General features: G+C 47.4%; 1 long non-coding RNA gene across 1 annotated transcript; it reads right to left on the bottom strand.

Annotated features, from left to right (window-relative positions):
• Positions 1-113: 113 nt before the first annotated feature.
• LOC127054325 (uncharacterized) lies at positions 114-8982 on the bottom strand. The gene is made up of 3 exons (XR_007775217.1): positions 8884-8982; positions 4735-4858; positions 114-2395 (listed from the first exon to the last, which is right to left on the bottom strand). It is a non-coding gene; the product is annotated as an uncharacterized LOC127054325 (long non-coding RNA).
• Between the last annotated feature and the right edge of the window lie 6039 nt (positions 8983-15021).

Below are 15021 nucleotides of genomic sequence, written 5' to 3'. Positions count from 1 at the left end.
AGACCCTCCAGCCCAGCGTGCTAGCCAGGAGGAGCCAAGCCCTGCATGTTCCAAAGTCCCACACAGCACTGGTACAGGGAAGCCTCTCCACCCTGCAGCTAAACTCTGGAGTGGCAGGGGGGGAGGAGGGGAGGGGAGAGGAGCAGTTTCCAGCCTGTTCACTCCCTATACCTACAGGCTCCACAGCAGCTACCAGGGCAGGGGCTGAGCACCCTCTTCACTCTCTGTCCCCCGTCACTACCCTGGGTCCTGCCCCAGTGAGCATGGGACTGCTCCACCCCCTAGGCACCCTCTTCTCCTGTACCACCTCTCTGGCCAGGTTCGCTGCAATCCCTGCAGCCAGGTTCCCTGGGCCCTGGTGCACCATGTACCCTTAGTGGGGTGGTCAGTTTTGGTTGTATTCCGGGAGGTTCCATCACATGACAATCTTAAATTAAAGATTAATCTTTAATTCCTGAAGACTTCAGGGCAATCTTGGAGGGTTGACAATGTTAATCCTTAGGGCTTAACCCCTTCCTGCCTGTGCTGCAGCTGGGTTATGTCAGTGGCCAGCAGCAGCCTGGAGGTGTTAGCTGCCTTTCAACACTATGCAGGTAGGAAGGGACAAGCTACTTCCAGCACCAGGATGTGGGGGGCGGGGGGGTAGGAGTAGGGGGAGAAGAGATGAGCTTTGCAAAGACATGGGCCAATTCATCCCCAGGGCGGCTCCAGGCACCAGCGCAGCAAGTGTGTGCCTGGGATGGCAAGCCACGGGAGGTTGCATACAGGTCACCGTTAGGGCGGCAGTCAGGCAGCCTTTGGCGGCATGACTGTGGGAGGCCCACCATTCCCGCGGCTTCGGTGGCAATTCAGCGGCAGGTACAAAGGCGCGAGACCGGCAGATCACCCGCAGAAACGCCGCCGAATCCGCGTGACCAGTGGACAGCCCACAGGCGTGACACCAAAGGCCACCTGACTGCCGTGCTTGGGGCAGCAAAAAACATAGAGCTGCCCCTGGTCATCCCCATTCCCCGGCAGCTGGAAGCAGCTCCCATGCCTTCCCTTCTCTCCTGCACTGCTGCTGGCCACATTCTTCCTGCAGCTCATCATAGAAATGGGAAGTTTGGGGCTCTGACCCAGAGCGGCCCTTTGCCTTTCTGGTTCTTTGGTAGGCTTACCTGATATTCCAGGCAGGACTGACTCTCCATTAGACAAAACGTAAAGAAGGAAATGACCTGGAGTCACTCCCGTTTATGTCCAGGCGCCCCAGATCGACCTCACCGAGGTCAGCCAGGAGCACTCATGTCTGCTCAGGCACTCCCGACCGACCTCACCGAGGCTGGCCAGGAGCACCCATGTCTTCCCAGGAGCCCCCGACTGACCTCACCGAGGCCGGCCAGGAGGAACCAGGAGACAGCAGCAGAAAACCCCAAAATGTTAGTTCCTGGAGAAGATGTAACCCCCCTCCATTGATGCTTCACCAACTGCAATGGCCCCTTAACTTCATGGCCATAAACGAGTTCAAAGAGTGAAAACCCCAAACTAGGATGAGGTACAGCCCTGTAGGCAAAAAGCAACTGCTGCAACACTAGGGTCCAATCATTGGAGTGCTTATTCACAAATTTACGTATCATGGCCCCCAAAGTTCCATTAAACTTCTCCACTAGGCCATTCATTTGATGGTGGTAAGGGGTGGCAACCAAGTGGTTCACCCCATGAGCTTCCCAAAGACGTTTCATGGTCCCTGTCAGGAAGTTAGTAAGGATCTGTAAGGATGTCGGAGGGCCAACTTATCCTGGCAAAAATTTCTGCCAATGCTTGGCTCATGCTTTTAGCCCTGGTGTTACTTAGAGCTACTGCTTCTGGTCATTGAGTGGCAAAATCCATTAAGGTCAGTACAGATTTCCTCTGGGTATCTTCTTAGGGAAAGGACCCAGAATATCCACAGCTACACACTGAAATGGAACCTCAATTATGGGGAGTGGCTGGAGAGGGGCCTTGACCTGGTCTTGGGGCTTTCCCACCCTCTGGCACACCTCACAAGACCAGACATAGGTAGAAATGTCCTTGCCCATTCCCTCCCAGTCGAATGACTTTCCCAGATGGTCTTTTGTCCTATTCACCCAGCATGGCCACTAGGGTGATCGTGGACTAAGCTCAAGAGCTTTTCCCTATTCTTAGTTGGGACTACCAACTGTCTCTGAGGATGCCAGTCCTCCTTGTGCCCACTCCTTGTATAAGAGTCCTCCTACAACAAACCTGGATCTATTAGAAGAGCTGAGAGGTGGTGGGTTGCTCCATGCCACCATCCAAGCTCCCTTGAGGCTTTCATCCACTTCCTGCTCTGCCTGAAACTGCTTTCTTGATGCTAGATACATTAGTTCCTCGCTGGATTGTGGACTTGGGCTTGGTTCCACTGGAAGCGATACAGGGGATAGGGTGTCTTCGTCAACTATGAACTGCTCTCCACTGGTGCACTAGGTTGTATTTCAAGCTCCGGATGAGCATCTTGCACCGGTTTAGCTGCTGCTGCTGCAGGCGCAGGCTCTGTGGCGCCCCTTGGTGCTGGCTCCCTTGACTCTAGTGGGGTTGCAAGCATGGGCTCTTGTGCTGACTGCTCTACCAGTTCCGATCCTTGGGTTGGTTATGGTTGGGTCCCAGGAACTGGATCTACAACCACTGCAATAGACTCTGGTCTGGGGTCTAGTTCCACCACCTCTGGCTGGGTCCCCAGACCTGTGGTATCCGGGGACACAGACTAGGTCCTTGTAGGAGGCTCAGGAATGGAGTTAGGTGTGGAGGCCTGTTTAGCCTGGCTGCAGGTGACCATCTCCACCCTTTTTGTTTGCCTCACATGGATGGCTAAGTCTTCTCCCAGCAGCATGAGAATGAGATAATCGTCATAGACTGCAAAGGTCCGTATTCCTGACCAGCCCTTGTACTGGACAGGCAACTTGTCTGTAGGCAAGTTAAAAGAGCTGGCCTTAAAGGGTAGCACTGTCACTTGGGCCTCTGGGTTGATGAATATGGGGTCCGCCAGGGATTGGTGGATAGCTGACACCTGTGCTCCAATGTCTTTCCACACAGTAATCTTCCTCTCACCCATACTCACAGTTTCCCTTCACCCTGGGGGTCTTTGTGAGGTATCTGGGCCTGAAGGCTCTTGGTGGGACCCCAGGGTGATGAGTTGCAGTTGACTGGTGCTCTTGGGGCAGTTGGCCTTCACATGCCCCAGCTCATAACATTTAAAGCATCACCCTGATGACTGTGGGCTGGGGCGAGTTGCGTGGTTGGAGAGTAGGTGGTAGGACGAGAGGGCATCTGGGGTCTCCCTGGCTCTGTGGAGGGTTCCTCCTTGTGAGATGGGGCCTTGGGCTGACTCTGATGGTGGGGTGTCGTCTCAGGTTGCCCCTTCTGGTATCCCCACCAACTGCTACTAGCTTTCTTCTTCTCTGCCATCTCCACCCATTTGGCTCCAACTTGATTACAGTTTTGGGATGTACCTTTCTGTTTCCTCAGGAAGCCCTCTAAGAACTGCTCCATACGTATTAGGAGAGACAGATCTTCCAGAGACTTAACATTTGCTACTGATATCCAGGCATCCCAATTTTTTTTACAATGTGGTCGGCGTGTCGGGAAAATGCCACATTTGGTTTCCACCTTAGGGCTCTGAACCACCAACAGGCATGCTCAGATGTTAGTCCCATCCTAATTCTGACCTTTTCTTTAAAAAGTTTGTACTCGTTCATGTGTTCTTTAGGCATTTCAGCTGCCACCTCTGCTAAGGGTCCACTGAATTGTGGCCTCAGCGCCATCATATACTGATCTGTAGAGATGTTGTATCCAACGCAGGCCCTTCCAAAATTTTCTGAGGTGTCTGTATCATTGCCTACCTTGTAAGTGGGGAATTTCTTGGAACGGGGAGCGGTACCTGGAGGAGGACTGTTAAGGCTACTTGACTGACCCAGCTTAGCCCTTTCTAAGTGGCAGCTCTGTCATGGCTTCTAAGCACTTCGCTGCCATTTCCACCTCCAAGCGCTTCACCTCTCTTCTTTTCTCCGCCTCCAAGTGCTTCTCCTCTGCTTCCAAGCGCTTCTCCTCTGCGTCTGCCTCCAAGCGCTTCTTCTGTGGGAAGAAATTCCTGTCTTCCGCAGTTAGAACTTGGTCTAGGTTAAGGGCATCCCTCCATCTTGGCACCTGGATCTCGGGTTGGGGAGGACTGACCATTCCCTCTGGGGAAATCTCTGGCCCCAAATCCACTCCCTGCATTTCTGATATGGAGCTGGATGTCTGGGCTTGATCTGGGTCTGTCTTCTCTGTGGTGTGCTGCTTTGGGAAGACTGGTTGCTCTAGGGTTTTGGTGCCCAATCACAACCTCATGCACAGGGCTGCCCTACTCTAGCCTAGCTATTTTGTTGCCATGAAGCTAGAAAAAAAATAAACTGCTTGTTGGACTCCCTGGTTCTGCAGGCTGAATCCTTTGTGTGTCTGTTCCCCCTCAGGCAGCAAAGAAAAGAAAAAAAAAACACAACTCCCTGGCTTTGCAGGTTGCCAAAAGGAAAAATGTGTTGTTTTAAAATCCTGAGGTCTGTGCCTCTCATTCAAAATGATCCCACCGCTCTGCCACCATGTCAAGGCTGATTCCCCACTCTGACACTTTGAGTGCAGAAGGTGGGGGCCCACAAGGATTCTAAAAATTAATACTGGCCACTCCAGGCTTGTATTAAACTCCTAAGGTTACAGCTTTTCTCTGACCTTGGATTGGTAGATGATGCCACCACTCAAGTGCAGAACCCCTTTGAGAGCCAAGGAAGGCACACTTTGGAATTTCTTCCTGTGGGGTACCCTCAAGTCCTTTCATCCCCTCTCTGGGGAAGAGCTGAAAAAGAAAGAAAGAACAAAAAAAAAGAAATCAGCTGTTGCCACCAGCTAATTAAACAGCATGCACAAACCTCTTAAGACAGAAAAATTCAATTCCATTCTTAAAAAATGGTAAATTTTATTAATAAAATAAAGGAAAGAAAATACATCTGGGAATACATTTGGCTATTGCTAGATTTTAAAAGAGCAAACTACAAGGATTAATCACCAAGAATAGCTTTCTTGAGGTCCAGTTTAAAGGTTACAAGGAAAACAAATGCACCTGGGGCTAGCACAGAGGAAGCCACAAGCCATAACAAAATAAAAGGGATAAACCTAATTGTGTCTTCCTAGACATTTCCTGATCTACTTACATATCTGGGGTTTTAGGTGAGTAGTTTCTAGGTATGATACTCATGACTTTTTCATACCTGGCCCAAGCTTCTTACAGGATAGCTGCTGCCCTGTCCACCTTTTCCCGGTAGAACAATAACAGACGGACAAAAGGAGAGGTTTTTTTTCAATGTTAAAAAGTTCTAGCCTTCCCACTGGCTCTTTCTGCCAGGTGCCCAATCACTCCCTTTTACCTATGCATAGCAGTGAGACTTTTTAACCCTTTACAGGTAGAGCAATTAGGGAACAGCTACTAAGAGGGATTTTATAGCTACCGGCTGGCTGGGTGTCCATAAAAGGGAGCTTCCCCCCTGCCTTTTTCATTTATCACAACTTCAAACATTTTAATGGAAATTTATCAGTTTTCAGTAAAAACTAGAAACTTGAAATATTTTGGTTTGCAAAGTTTTGTTGGAAATTTTTAAAAGAAATAAGCTTTCTGTGAACATTTTCATTTTAAAAGGCCATTTTTAATTGAAAAAATATTTTGAAAAATTTTAACCAGCTCTGCTTGTGGGAATGTAAGGGTGAGGCTGTGCCAAGAAAACCCATCAGAAAAGGCCCACTGCATAAAAAAGTTATGGGAGAAGTTTTGTCAGGTTGACACTGGCCCTTAGGAGGAAACTGAGCCATTGCACCTGTTACTGGTCAGCTTTAAAGGCACTTGGGCCTAAGGAGACATGTGATCCTTATTACCTGCTCCCTGGTAACAGGGAGCCTGGGAAACCTAGGATTGCTAGAATTCCCTGGAAGGAGAGGGAGGGAAGCAGGAGCAACTGGTGCCAGTAGAAGGAACTGGAGAATTAAAGGGGGACAATAAAGCCCTGGGAGCTGTAGCCCAGGGTGAGCTGAGGAATTGTGTTTTTGTTGATCTGACTGAAGTTTGGACAATAAAATTACATAAAAGAGACTGTGGTTGTGTCAGTAAGTCCTTAGCAAGCTGGAGAGGAGCTGCGACAGGGCAAAACCATGGTTCTGTTGCATTACACTGATGATTCAGAGATGTTGGACCTCTTCTGATCCAGAATACATTAGGCAAAGTATATTTAAAAAGTGGAATGGGGTGCAATAAGTGTAGGGTCAGTGTTGAGATGCTTTATGCACAATCCTACTGGGGTCATTACCAGCTGAGGAAAGGGGTGCACTGAGGAATTCTTTGCCTGCACTCAGAGGCACACTGTGGATAACACCACCCTGCACATAAGGGCAAATAAGGAGTCTATGGACCTCCCATATCTATTAAGGGTGATGATGAGGTGCCAGCCATGGGCAGCAATCTCCTTACATGAGAATCATTGTAGGGAAACCAAGGCCATGTCCTCAAAGAGGAGGAGAGACAAAGGGATAAAAAAAAATCATCTTTCTTCTGGCAAGCCTGTGGACAGCCCACAAGCTCCTATGCAAGGACTTCATCTGGACAAGTTACACTGCTTGCAGATGCTATACAAATTCAATTACACTGAATATTAACACAGTGCTTTAGTCAAATTGCACAGTGCCTGTCTCAAATGAGTAATTGCTTCAATATTCTATTATAAACACCAGCCATATTTCAGTGTGCCTGAAGCTAGTTTGGACTGAGCACTGCCTTGTAACTACTCTCCCTAAATGTTTCTCTTTGTTATTTTGAGTCCCTCAGACAACCTTGGGGCTTTCTTTCCCCACTCCTGTCTTCTAACCTGGTTGACTTGGTTCAGAAAAGACTGAAAATGAGTTATAATGAATGTATGTTTTATATATGTGTTAACTTAGCACTGATAAAAGAGGTTGCATTAAAAACACCAGAGACTAATGCCTTTTATATTTATCCACATAAAAAAGGACAGACTAACCAGTGACAATGCAGCTTGTTGGACGCACATAGACTTCCAACGCATCTTAATTCTATCTGGAGCAGCCCTCTTTAGTTCAACACTCCAGGTATTAGCTGTATTTGGTCTTCTCTGACAAGAGCACCAGTTAAGGTAGTGATTTTGGGGATGTGGAAATTTGCCTTGTAGTACACTATCTTGTGCTTGATTCCATCATTTTTCACATGTAAAGCAGGGCTCAGTACTTGGTTTAGATAGGGACTCCTAAGTGCTGCAGGATTTCATTAGTATATTATCAACCTAGACTGGGGACCAAATCTGATTTCAGATGCCACTGATTTTGTTGGGAGCAGTATTGCCAATTCCAAGCACTGGAAAAAAAAAATCAGGAATCTGCCACTGCCTCAAAAAATCATGCGTATGGCTTCAAAAACCATGAGACTTCTTAAGAAGAATACATTTTGGGTTATTATTATTTTCCACCTGGTTTCTGAGCCTTTCATTTTCCAGTTTTTCTTCCACAATCAAGAGGGCCATTAATTTACTTTTTAAAAAAGTAAAAGCTGAGTGTCTTGTAGAGACCCATGTCTCCAGAAGCTGGGGCTTGAAGAAAAACACCAAATATCATAAGACTTATGATAAAATCATTGAGAGCTAAAATCATCAACACTGTGAGAGAAGGATCAGTCTTTAAGTAAACAAACAGAGCACTGCATCCCAATCAGCACACAGCTGTGGCCCATGTGACAGCCTCAGGGTCATACAGGCATTGTATATATTGTGTGGCTGCAGTCCACATAACACACAGAGAGCTGCATATGCAGCCACAATGGTAAATACGTTGAGAACCACTGGTTTAGAGCTAGGGTGATCATACATCCCATTTTGGCTGGGACAGTTCCTTCTTAAAGCCCTGTCCCACCATCCTGACTTTTGTTTTTTCCCAAAAGCGGGCATTTGTCCTGCGTATTCTTACCAACTGACAAATGCTCACGTTTGTCAAAAAAAGCGGGGTGCAGAGGAACATGCAGGAGCCAAGCAGTGATACCAGCTCAGTGCCAGAAAGGGAGGCAGGGGGCAGCCAGGGCTCAAGTGAGCTGCAATGCCAGCCAGAGTTTCGCGAGGGGCGGGCAGGCAGGGCTGGTGTGAGCAGCGACGCCAGACCTGTGACGGGGGCGGGGCACTCGGGTGAGCGGCTTGGGCCAGTTCTGCACTGGGCTGGAGGGGGAAGTTCTGACTAACCCCATGCAGGGGAGGGGGAGCACGCGCTTGCCCTCAGTGGGGGAAGGGGGCTCATATGAGCAGCTCAGGCCAGCCCCCGGGGGGAAGAGAGGCCATACTGAACAAAACAAAATGGAGGGGGCGTGAATAAATTCCAGACTGGAACTTGCCTTGGCAGGGGGCGAAAGGGAGGAGCCCTGCATGGGCTGGGAAGCATCATTTCTGAGGGAAGGAGTGCTGCATCACACACTGGGGAGCCTGGTCTCTGGGGGAGCGAGGCGCTAGCCCTGCCTGACAAACGGGGTAGCCCGGCACTGCAGACCGGGGGCACTTTAGAAATCCAGGGTTCCCGACCCCTGCAACATTGACCAGCAGGCTGGCACTGATGAAGTTGTGAAGCTCCCACTCCCGGAGGCGTGTGATGCTGCGAACCCCTGGCTGTCTGTAAAGCCAAAGGCAGTTCCTGGCCCTAGTGTCTCTGAGGGAGCTGTCAGGGTGCGCGGCCAACAGCGAAGCGCCCAAGGATGCTGGGCCGGGGAAGCCCCGCGCTCAGAGTACAAACGAAAAGACATCCCCGCTCGCGCGCAACATGGTGGTCCCCACGCCCCATGGCTTTCACTTCTGCAGCCCCGCCCCCGCGCCTCCTTTAGGCCCCGCCCACTGCGCGCTCTGCTCGCCGCCATATTGTGGCTCTACGCATTTGCTTTTCCTTTAGATCCTCCCCTTTTCGGATGCCTTTTCTCGCGAGAGGCGGGTGCTCGAGCGCCCTCTCCCCCTCCCCTTTTCGGAGCAGGTTCTCGCGGAAGCGATGGAGTTTATGGGGTAGTCTCGCGAGATCCGGTTGCCTTGGCTCCCCGTAGCTATAGCAGCGAGGGGGGTGGGACGAAGGGCGCGAGGATGTTGCAGGCTCTGGTGGGACGCGTCTCTGGCGGGTGAGTAGTTACGGCAAGTGCTAACTTCCATGAGACCGCGCGGGGTGGGGAGCCTCCCTTCGCCTGGGCGCCCCGACGCACCGTGGGAGAGGAGCCTGGCGGACCTGACCCCCCTGTTAGAGGGGAGCCCGTACACCCAGTTACAGGGTGCTGGGCCCGTTCCTCCCCATCCCAGCCCCGGGGAAAACAGCGACCCCCTGCCCCTATCCCCGGGGAGAACTGCCCCAGAGCAACGAGCCTGTCCTGGGTGGGAGCCCCCAGGAACAGTTGCCGTCCCAGCAGTGCCGTATCCTAGGGCCCCTCGAGAGAGAGAGTGGGGAGAAAGAGGCAAGAGGCGCCGGGAGGGGGTTCTTGGGGAGCTGGTGGGCTCGGCCGTGGCGGTACCCTAGGCGGTGAGTGTGTGAGAGGTGTCTAGCGCCCACGGACCACGCAGGGCAAGAGGTCGGTGGGTGCTAGTGCAGTGGGACACTACGGGAGAATCAGTAATATGGGGTGCAAGGGGTGTCAGTAACAGGTGAGGGTTAAGGGCAGTTAGTCTGTAAGCAGGACTGAGAGATGAAGCCGGGAAATGAGTGCTGGCACTGGGGTGTTGCAGCCCGCTGCTGTACAGCAGTTCTTATTCAATGCTCAGGAGCAAAATAATCCCATGTTTTACACATTCACAAAAACATGGGTTTTTCTTTTTGTTTTTATTGAGCAGTAAAGATGCTCAGAATCTGACTTTTACAAGTGAGGGGAAAGCCACTAATAAACTGTCAAGCTCTTTAAATCAGTTTCAGCATGACATGGAACCCATTTGCGGGAGTAAATTCAGCCCCTGAATAAGTAGGTGGAAATCAATGGGAGTTGTGTTTATACCAAGGCTGAAATGTTGCATGGCTCTAACCTGCATTCAGATTGCAGGTGAGAAGAGTTATGTGTATGTTTAAGTTACGAATTTGGTGAGCTGCTGGGAGTCAGTAACAAACAAACTTAAAAAAAAAAAAGTCCAGAAGCTAAGAACATCTGCTAGCAGGAGGGAATTTTGATGTTAGCATCACTGCTGTTAAATTTCATTGGTTAGCAATTAATTTTTGATAAACAAAAGAAACAAAACTGCTGAATAAGTTCTGGATTGAAAGAAACTAGTTAAAAACTAGAGGCTTGTTTCCTCCTTTTGCATTGAACCAAGGAATGAAAAAAATGGCTTCTCTGAAGGGGAGAAAGCTGTCTGGCTTTGTGGGGTATGATTTTGTTTGAATCTGTTTTTTCTGTGAGAAGATTATGGCTGTTTTCTGATCTTTGGGGATTAGAGTCCTAAAAATAAACCAAAACAATGCACCTCATGCGCTCAAAAAGTTACACACATGGATTTCTGCTGCCTTTGTGAATGAAGAGAGAAGCTTTTATGGGTATTAAAGGGGTAGAAGTGGGTGCTTGTGTATGTAAATTTTCAGGTAGTTTTTGGTATTACAGAGCAAACTAAGGTGCAGTAATTATGAAGAGGTATACAAATTAAATGGAAAATATACAAAAAGTTTCATTATATTATCTCTGGGGCAATTTGAAAGAAATAAGTATTTTTAGAATAATTCTGGAAACAAGTGTCTTTAAACATACATTACTGTTCATTCTCAGAAAAGGAACTAAGACTGAAAGATTCCTTGCTGCTATAGATTGGATATGGAATAGCACTTTAATATCATTTGAAAATGATAAATGCAGAATTAACAATGACTGTTTTTCTCTCTAGAAGGAAAATAAATTGTGGAAGTACTGAAAATTAAATTGGTGAAATAATGCGTAACTTGAACAAGAAAGTTTTAAAATATAATTGACAAAGAACACAACATGAGCTAAAATAATTTGGAACTGGTCCATGAAGAGCAGCTCTCATTTAGGAGGTTAAACTAGTAATGGATAAGATCTCCCGATTGGACTCTCCAAGAATTCTGCTGCAGTACCTAAATTTTGTGTTGCATATTCATTTGTATTGAATTAAATATTTGTCCTCCAGCTCTGTTCACCTCTAGGTGGTGCCTGTCAGGCAGGTTTGGGTCACACTGCTCACTGAATCCTCCTCCCTCCCCTCTCCGTCAAACTTGCTTGCAGTTACAGTCTTAGTAGAGAGTTCTGTAATTTTGTTTTGTTTACTCTAGTGACCAGATGAAGGAGAATCTAGCTCAATACCCTGTAGCCAGTACAGGCAAAAACGTGTTATGCCCTCCCTCCTTCTGTTTTGGGTTATGTAATGATGTTAGTCCATTTTGGAGCTAGAGCCACAAGTTCATTAAGATGGATAATAGAAATTTAAATCTTCTTTTATCCAACCCTCATGCTATTGAACATTAAACCTACTTACATGAGTTTTAATACAGAATACCCTGAATGGAGAAGGTGTTTAGTTCAAGCTGGTAAGAGCTAAAAACCTCACTATTACACTTTCAGGCACTAGTTAACTCTCAGTTTCCCATGTTGCACTTATTTTTTGTTTTATTACAGTAGCTCCATGTGATCAGGTGCCTGGGATGGGCCACACCGAGAATGCCACACTCAGGATGCACTGCAAGAAACACAGCAGACATCCCCAAAAACTTATGGTTTATTTTATGTTAGAGTCACCAAACCAATATCAAAAGAGCTTCTGTAGTATCAGACTGGTTAAAAAGAAGCCAAACACAATCCCCATTAGGCATTCCAGCCCTTGGCACCAATGGAGGCAAACAGGTCTAATATAGTGATTTGAAAAAAAAGGAGAGAGTTATTGAATGGTTAGGAATCATACATACACAAATGATTTTTCAGTGTTCATAAAGCAGATTTGTAGCAGTAATGTTATATCTGCTGACTTGCAAAAGTTTTCTTGGAATTATCCCAACAGGACACAATTCAAAGGCAGCTTAGATGTAAAGTCTGGTAGTCTTTCCAGGCATTTTCCCTTTGCTTTCCTATCAGAAAGTCATTTTTCTGCAGAGAAGCAAAGAAATCTGTGTGGGACATAAATTCTGCACATGTGCAGAGATGCAGAATTCCTCCAGGAGTAAAGGGAGCACTCTGCTAAACAAAAGAGAAAACTTCAACAAGAACTAAAAGAAACAGAAAGCCCTTGCATAGGAGTAGTTTGCAGTTGATAAAGGGATCTGAAAATACTTCCAGCACCCATGAAGAAATCACTGCAATAATTGGAAGGAGAAATATCTGCAGGCTGAGCAGCAGTTGGTGGGACTGCAAGCTCTGAAATGTCCATGTCAGATACATGACTCACTCCTCAGAGACCCAAATAATTTAATGAACAAGCAGTACAAAGATTTAACAGAAGAAATTCTTTGTTGTAACTGGGGGCGAATAGGACATTTTCAGAATGATTATGAGAATTCTTCTAACCCAGAGGTGGGCAAACTACGGCCCTGGGGCCATACCTGGCCCTCCAGATGTTTTAATCTGGCCTTCGAGCTCCCGCCTGGAAGTGGAGTCTGGGGCTTGCCCCACTCCGGCGCACCAGGCAGTGGTCACGGTCTTGCCCCACTCCACACGGCTCCTGGAAGCAGTGGCATGTCCCCACTCCAGCTCCTATGTTGTGTGGTGTGTAGTTGCTGGTGAGTATTTGCTTCCAGTTGCTTCAGATTGGGGGACCATCTGTAAGCGAGGACTGGCCTGTCTCCCAAGGTCTATGAGAGTGAGGGATCATCCTTCAGGATAGGTTGTAGATTCTGGATGATGCGCTGGAGAGGTTTTAGTCTGAGGCTGTAGGTGACAGCTAGTGACAGTCTGTTACTTTCTTTGTTGCGCCTGTCTTATGGTAGGTGACTTCTGGGTACCTTTCTAGCTCTATCAGTCTGTTTCTTTACTTCACCAGGTGGGTACTGTAGTTTTAAGAGTGCTTGATAGAGATCCTGTAGGTGTTTCTGTCTGAGAGATTGGACCATATGCAGTTGTATCTTAGAGTTTGGCTAGAGACAATGGATCGTGTGATGTAGTCTGGATGAAAGCTGGAGGCGTGTAGGTAAGTATAGCTGTCAGTAGGTTTACGGTATAGGGTGGTGGTTGTGACCATCACTTATTTGCACTGTAGTGTCCAAGTTTAGGTTGGATATTAGGAAAAACTTTTCACTAGGAGGGTTGTGAAGCACTAGAATGGGTTACCTAGGGAGGTGGTGGAATCTCCTTCCTTAGAGGTTTTTAAGGTCACGCTTGACAAAGCCCTTGCTGGGATGTTTTAGTTGGGAATTGGTCCTGCTTTGAGCAGGGGGTTGGACTAGGTGACCTCCTGAGGTTCCTTCCATCCCTGATATTCTATGAATGTAGCACAAGTAGTGATGGGGCGCTAGGGGACGAGAGCTGGGGAAGCATTGTTCTAAGTTAGCCATAAAAATGTTGGCATACTGTGGGGCCATGCGGGTACCCAGAGCAGTCCCGCTGACTTGAAGGTATAAATTGTCCCCAAATCTGAAATAGTTGTAGGTGAGGATAAAGTCACAAAGTTCAGCCACCAGGTTTGCTGTGACATTATTGGGGATACTTTTCCTGATGGCTTGTAGTCCATCTTGTGTGGAATGTTGGTGTAGAGAGCTTCTACATCCATAGTGGCTAGGATGGTGTTTTCTGGAAGATCACCAATGGATTATCGTTTCCCCAGGAACATAAGAACGGCCGTACCGGGTCAGACCAAAGGTCCATCTGGCCCAGTATCTGTCTACCGACGGTGGCCAATGCCAGGTGCCCCAAAGGGAGTGAAGCTAACAGGCAGTGATCAAGTGATCTCTCTCCTGCCGTCCATCTCCATCCTCTGATGAACAGAGGCTAGGGACACCATTCTTTACCCTTCCTGGCTAATAGCCATTTATGGACTTAGCCACTATGAATTTATCCAGTTCCCTTTTAAACATTGTTATAGTCCCAGCCTTCACAAACCTCCTCAGGTAAGGAGTTCCACAAGTGACTGTGCTCTGTGTGAAGAAGAACTTCCTTTTATTTGTTTTAAACCTGCTACCTGTCAATTTCATTTGGCGACCCCTAGTTCTTGTATTATGGGAATAAGTAAATAACTTTTCCTTATCCACTTTCTCCACATCATTCATGATTTTATTTACCTCTATCATATCCCCCTTAGTCTCCTCTTTTACAGGCTGAAGAGGCCTAGCCTCTTTAATCTTTCCTCAAATGGGACCCTCTCCAAATCCCTAATCATTTTAGTTGCCCTTTTCTGAACCTTGTCTAGTGCTAGAATATCTTTTTTGAGGTGAGGAGATCACATCTGTACACAGTATTCAAGATGTGGGCGTACCATGGATTTATATAAGGGCAATAATATATTCTCAGTCTTATTCTCTGTCCCCTTTTTAATGATTCCTAACATCCTGTTTGCTGTTTTGACCGCCTCTGCGCACTGCGTGGACATCTTCAGAGAACTATCCACAATGACTCCGAGATCTTTTTCCTGACCCGTTGTAGCTAAATTAGCCCCCATCATATTGTACGTATAGTTCGGGTTATTTTTTCCAATGTGCATTACTTTACATTTATCCACATTAAATTTCATTTGCCATTTTGTTGCCCAATCACTTAATTTTGTGAGATCTTTTTGAAGTTCTTCACAATCTGCTTTGGTCTTAACTATCTTGAGTAGTTTAGTATATCTGCAAACTTTGCCACTTCACTGTTTACTCCTTTCTCCACATCATTTATGAATAAATTGAATAGAATTGGTCCTAGGACTGATCCTTGGGGAACACCACTAGTTACCCCTCTCCATTCTGAGAATTTACCATTAATTCCTACCCTTTGTTCCCTGTCTTTTAACCAGTTCTCAGTCCATGAAAGGACCTTCCCTTTTATCCCATGACAGC

The sequence above is a fragment of the Gopherus flavomarginatus genome, chromosome 6, assembly GCF_025201925.1.
Source record: "Gopherus flavomarginatus isolate rGopFla2 chromosome 6, rGopFla2.mat.asm, whole genome shotgun sequence".
NCBI lineage: Eukaryota > Metazoa > Chordata > Testudines > Testudinidae > Gopherus > Gopherus flavomarginatus.
The sequence above is the reverse complement of the archived record's forward strand: the minus strand, read 5'-3'. Positions and strand labels throughout refer to the sequence as shown.